Here is a 6,274-nt window from a genome sequence, read left to right on the forward strand (position 1 = left end):
TTTTTACATTGAGAAGGTTTCCCACGCTAAAATTCTTTTGGGCCATTGCGCTTATATTTCACGTTTCTGCTAGTGTCAATTTTTAAGTTCACTGAGGAGGGGAAATATGGAGGTCATTTTCCAACAGTGGTATTAGAGCACTGTTTGAGCTCTGAGATACTACGGTGTTGTATTCATAAGAAAGTTCTTAGTATGCTCTGTGGTTGCAACATTGTTTGATCTTCCGCATTAGAAAGGAACTATTACTATTGGTACTAAATCGTAGTATTACGAAAGTGTGTCTTGTGTACGATACTATTTACAAAATCTCCTAGTTGAAGAAATTACTTTCTCGTGTTCTCAAGATGGAGAGTTCTATCATTCATGATGGAGATATGTTAAAGTTGACTGTTGATAATTATACCTATTGGAGCCCTAAGATGGAAGACCACATATATTGCAAAGATTTGCATGAGCCAATTTCCCAAAAGGATAAGCCAACGGAGAGGAACGAAAAAGAGTGAGAGCTCCAAAATTGGAAGGCAATTTCCATGATTAGAAAATACATAAATAGGAGTATATTCGAGCATGTATCAACTTATATCAATGTGTATGAGTTGTAGACCAAACTTGAATCCTTGATTCAAAAGAAGACACCGAGAAACAAATCCCACCTTGTCAGACGACTGGTGAAATTGGAGTACTTGGATGGCCAAAACATAATTAAGCATTTGAATAATGTCATACCCCAAAATTTACCTTACTCTTGTAATTCATCAATTTTATTTTATTAAGAGGCATATTCAAAAATAGGGGTGTTATCGGACTTAACATTTCAATTGTTAAGCTCATTCTCTCATAAACCTTAAAAAAAATTGGGTTTTGTTTAGCATTTGGGCCCAAGGCAAAGTATTTGGCCCATTGCATTTCTTGGACATAATATAATTTGTTGTCTATTTTGCTAAATAAATTAGTTCATTTTTTTGTGTTATTTTATTATATATATATATATATATATATATATATATATATATATATATATATATATATATATATTCGAATATTTTTTATATATATTAATTGGGTTACTGATCATTATTATTATTGTCTCAAACCATTCTACTAAATATTGTTTTTTAAAAAATATTTTTATATTATTTTTATTTAGATTTTATTAATATTATTGTTATTATATTATTTATATATTAGTTATATAATCTTATTTTATTATTATTTATTTTATTCTTTTTTGAGACGTTGACTAAAGTCAACTAGGGTGGGGACCCTGTTCATCGTCCCATACCCCCAGCTGCGGCCGCCGTTCTTCACCAAGCAGCAAACCCTAACGAGAACAACTTGCCTAGGCCCATGAATTGAACAAAATCTCAGAAACGAAATTAAATATTGTAATTAATCAAAATTATTACAAAGGGAAATCAAATCAAACTACAAATCTGAAATCAAACAAAATCAAATCGGACCTAAAATTAAACTAAATCTAAATCAATCTATTTTTTCCTAAATTTAATCTAACCTAACTATATAACCTAAGAAGAATTACATGAATGAGGGGAGGATCTTTTTCTGGACGCTTGAACAGATGCCGCGAACAGAAACCCTAAAAGCTTGAAGCTTCGATCGGTACCTGCAAACAGAAAAGAAAGAGAAGGATTAGGAGCAAATCGGAGCACACACGAACCTGAATTCAAGAACAAAGGTAACGAAAATCCGAACTTAGCTTTAGGGATTTATTTTGTGGTTCCGATTTGCATGTGTGTTGTTTTTTTTGTTGGGGAATTTAGGGTTCATAAGTTTGGTTGAAGGCTAGATGTGATTCTGGGTTCGGTTCAAGGTTGGATGAAGGTAGAAGATGAAGATCTTGAAGATCTTCATCTAGATGTATCGCTCTCTGGGTTGTTGAAGGGGGATTCAAGGCGGTGCAAGGTGGATTCACGGCATATCATGGTGGCCGGAGACGGGTGGTCTAAGTTTTGTCTGAATAATTGAGAGGGAGAATGGGGGCGGAAGAGAGAAGAGGGGTAGAAATGTTGTTGTGATTTTCATGGAGAGAGAACCGAAGAGAGAAAGAGGATATTTGGTTTTCTTGTTTGTTTTGTGAGGGAGCCAAAGAGAGAGTGAAGGAAGGTTCATAGCGAAGGGAAGTAGTCAATGCACACAAACCAACGTGTTGGTTATGGGGAAAAGACACAAAGGGAAGAGATAAGGCTATCTCTCCAGATCGAATAGGCGTGCGACACGTGGCCATTCCCAGGCCACGTGATTGGTCCGTTCCCGAGCAGCGTATAGTAACCTTATTATGGTCTCTCCTTTAGCTTCACATGCATGCCATTGATTAAAGTCTAGATAAATTCTGGTCGTCCATCGCACACGAGGGTACACCGTAGCCATCCCCCATGCCACACTGGATCTAACGGCTACCACATGTAAGCGGGCCTGGCCCCTTGCTATTTACACCCCCAGTTTTCACTACCCTTAACAAAATACACCCCCTGCGAAAAACAAAAAAATTAATTAATTAATTTATAAATTTTAGTTAATTGTTTATTTGCCTTTTTTAGTATAATTCTCTTCTCGATCCGACTATACTCATTAGTCGCATTGGCGAGAGATAAATTTAATCGAATTAATTTATTAATGCTAATCTAATTAACTCTTGGCTAATTCTCTCCTCGATCCGACTAAATCTATTAGTCGCATTGGCGAGAGATAAAATACTAAAACATAAATATTGAAATTCATTATCGTGTAATAACTAAATCTATTGGTTATGAGAGGTGATGATAAAACATGAAATTTAATTACAAGATTAAAATACACTTTATTTGCTATTCGTGACGATCGAACCTATCGGTCAGAATGGTCAACAATGCTTTATCTAATTCGTTAATTATAATGATCATATCTATTGATCATTGTACCTAACGAAAACATATCAAACCAGGGTTGTACGCCAAACCTCAAAACACTTTCATCTTCAAATCACAAATTCAAAACTACGATAGGCCATTCAAAAATCCTTCAAAACAACTTCATAACTGATTCTAAGGCGTACAACCCTGTGCCCCGAACTACGTTGACTTTGATTCTCCCTAAGGAGATACGTAGGCACTTGGCAACAAGGCGAGTCCCCTTCCTCAAAATTCTAATCAGGTTTAAATCTTGTCATTTACCCTCTTAACTTTCTGTCACCTTTCTTTATGTTTAGCCATAAACCTTTACCTAAAAATGCAAACCATAGGAAAAGGTTAAGGGTGCCTAACACCTTCCCTTAACCTGATTATAATAATCTTACCCTGAATCTTTAAACTGCGTAGGGTTTCCTATTCGCCCTGGTAGAATAGGTGGCGACTCTGAAAAGTTAATTTTAGGGCAGGTTGCTACAAATACCTTCAAAGGTATTGTAAATCAACTGAAGAAAGCTAAAATGAAGATAGAAGATGAGTTGCAAACTCTTCTACTCCTAAGTTCTCTACCTGGAAGTTGGGACACTCTAGTCGCCATCTTAGTAACTCTGCTCCATACGAAAAACTTGATATAAATCCTGATATAGGTTCCTTGCTAAATGAAGAGTCAAGACGGAGGGAAAGAGGTTTCAGAAATCAAAAGTGTGAAGCCAACATTGTTGATAATAGAGGAAGGAGTAAGAATCATGAAAGAGGAGGTCGTGGGAGACCACAAGCTAGATCCAAGTCTCGCACAAGACTAAGCTGTTATTATTGTGGCAAACCTGTAGAATACCTGAGTGCAGATTCTTAAAGAGAGATTAACTTGCTGGAACATTCCATTCAGATTTGATAAACACAAAGAAGATTAAGGAAGAAAGAATCACAACTGCAGTAGCCTCAAACAACGAGAATATTTTCCTTATTAGAGATGACAATTATCTAGATGTTGTATTCGATGACTCCACTTGGATAGTTGACACACAAGCATCTTTCCACGTTACACCTCATGAAGAATTATTCTCATCATACCCAGGAGGAGATTTTTGTAAGGTGAAGATGGGAAATCATGTTACAAGCAATATTTTTGGCATTGGCGAAGTGACTCTGATCACAGAGAATGGCAATAAGCTCGTGTTGAAAGAAGTAAGACTTGTACCAGAAATGCGTCAAAACCTTATTCAGTAGGAAAGTTGGATGATATGGGAATGATAAACCAATTTGGAGGTGGTAGATGGAAGGTTATCAAAGGGACCATGACGGTTTCTCATGGAAAAATGGAAGGCTCCATGTACATCGTGCAGGGAAAGATAAACAAGGGAGAGACTAATGTTTCTCAAGAAGCAACCAAATAATTGTGGCACAAACGACTTGGCCACATCAGCGAGAAGGTTTCGATGTTTTTTCTAAAGAGCATCTTTCAAATATCAAGTGACAACCACTTGAATCTTATGAAGACTTTATAGCAGGAAAACAACACATAGTATCTTTTCAAAGATCAGATGATGCAAGAAGACGGAAGAAAATCCCTAGATCTTGTTTACTTCGATATTTTCTCCACATCTGAAAGGTCTCTTGGTAGCACATAATACTTTGTTACCATCATTGACAATCACTCCAAAAAGGTGTGGATGTATCCATTGAAGAAGAAAGATCAAGTTCTACAAGCTTTCAAGGAGTTTTACGCATATGTAAAACGAGCATCTGGAATAAAGTTGAAATACTTAAAAAGAGACAACGAAGGTGAATACCTAGGTCCGTTTAAAGCATATTGTAAAGCTCAAGGGATAAGACATGAGAAGACACCTTCGAAGATTCTCCAAATGAATGGAGTAGCTGAAAGGATGAACAGAACAATTGCAGAAAAAGTCATAAGCATGCTTTCTCATGCAAAACATACCAAATCATTTTGGGGTGAATCAGTGAGAATTGCTGTTAAAATATTCTTACCAGTGGTGAAGATGACATCCATAAGAGAAATCCTTGGTTTATCCATAATGCTAGACTTAAAGATAAAGCAACATGATGTTAAAATACCATTCTTATAGGCAAAGAAGACCTTGTGTTTCGCTTGAAGAAAGGTCTATATGGGTTAATGCAAGCTCCAAGGTAATGGTACAAGAAGTTTGAAATCTTCATGACCAAACATAAATTTGAAAAGACATCTGTAGACCACTGTGTGTTTGTGAAGAAATATGATAATGATGAACCCATCATACTTTGTTGTATGTTGATGATATACTCATTGTTAGGAAAGACAAAACAAAGATAGATTCTCTAAAGAAGGCATTGAGCAAATATTTTGCCATGAAATATTTGGGTGTTGTAAAGAAGATTCTTAGAATGAAGATCATTTGAGATTGTCCCAAAAGAATGTTATGGATGTCACAAGAAGATTATATCAATAAATTCCTTGAGAGGTTCAACATGCATAATTCTAAACATGTGCATGTCCCACTACCTGGTCATCTAAAACTCAGTAAGACACAATGTCCCAACAATGAAGAAGAAAACGAAGAAATAAGCAAGGTTCCCTATTCTTCAGCTGTGGGTAGCCTTTAGTACGCCATGGTTTGCATAAGACCAGACATTGCTTATGATGTAGGAGTTATGAGTAGACTATTATCGAATCCAGGAAAGGAGCATTGTAATGTTGTGAAATGGATACTGAGGTATCTAAAAGGAACTTCCAAACAGTGTTTGTGCTTTGGTAGTGAAAAGAAACTACTTATTGGGTATGTAGATGCATATATGACAGGAGATGTAGACTCAATAAAATCTACTTCTGGGTATTTGATTACTTTTTTTGGGGGGAGCTATCCCATGTCAATCACAATTAAAAAAGTGGGTTGCTTTGAGTACCACGAAAGATGAATACATTACAATTACCGAAGGTTGTAAGGAGATTCTATGGATGAAGAAATTCCTTAAAGAGTTTAGCCATAATCAAGAAAGTTATGTTCTAAATTGTGATAGTCAGGGCGCAATTCATCTCAGCAAGACCTTGACATATCATTCAAGATCAAAACACATTGACGTAAGGTATCACTGGATTCATGATGTGTTAGGGAGTAAACAGTTGAAAGTAGAGAAAATTCACACCAATAGGAATGGGGAAAACATGATGACAAAACATGTACCAAAAGAGAAGAGAGATTTTTGCAAACAAGCTGCTGCATTGGCTACAACCCATAACTAATCAAGGCCATTCTCCTATGGCTAGAGGGGGAGAAATGTGGGGTCCAACCATTTTCATATGGCGAACATACTTTTGGCAAAATTGAAGATTGCAGTTGATGACAAGTAGCAAGGTGGATGATGTACACATGGTG

This window comes from Vicia villosa, linkage group LG5, assembly GCF_029867415.1.
Source record: "Vicia villosa cultivar HV-30 ecotype Madison, WI linkage group LG5, Vvil1.0, whole genome shotgun sequence".
Taxonomy (NCBI): Eukaryota; Viridiplantae; Streptophyta; class Magnoliopsida; order Fabales; family Fabaceae; genus Vicia; species Vicia villosa.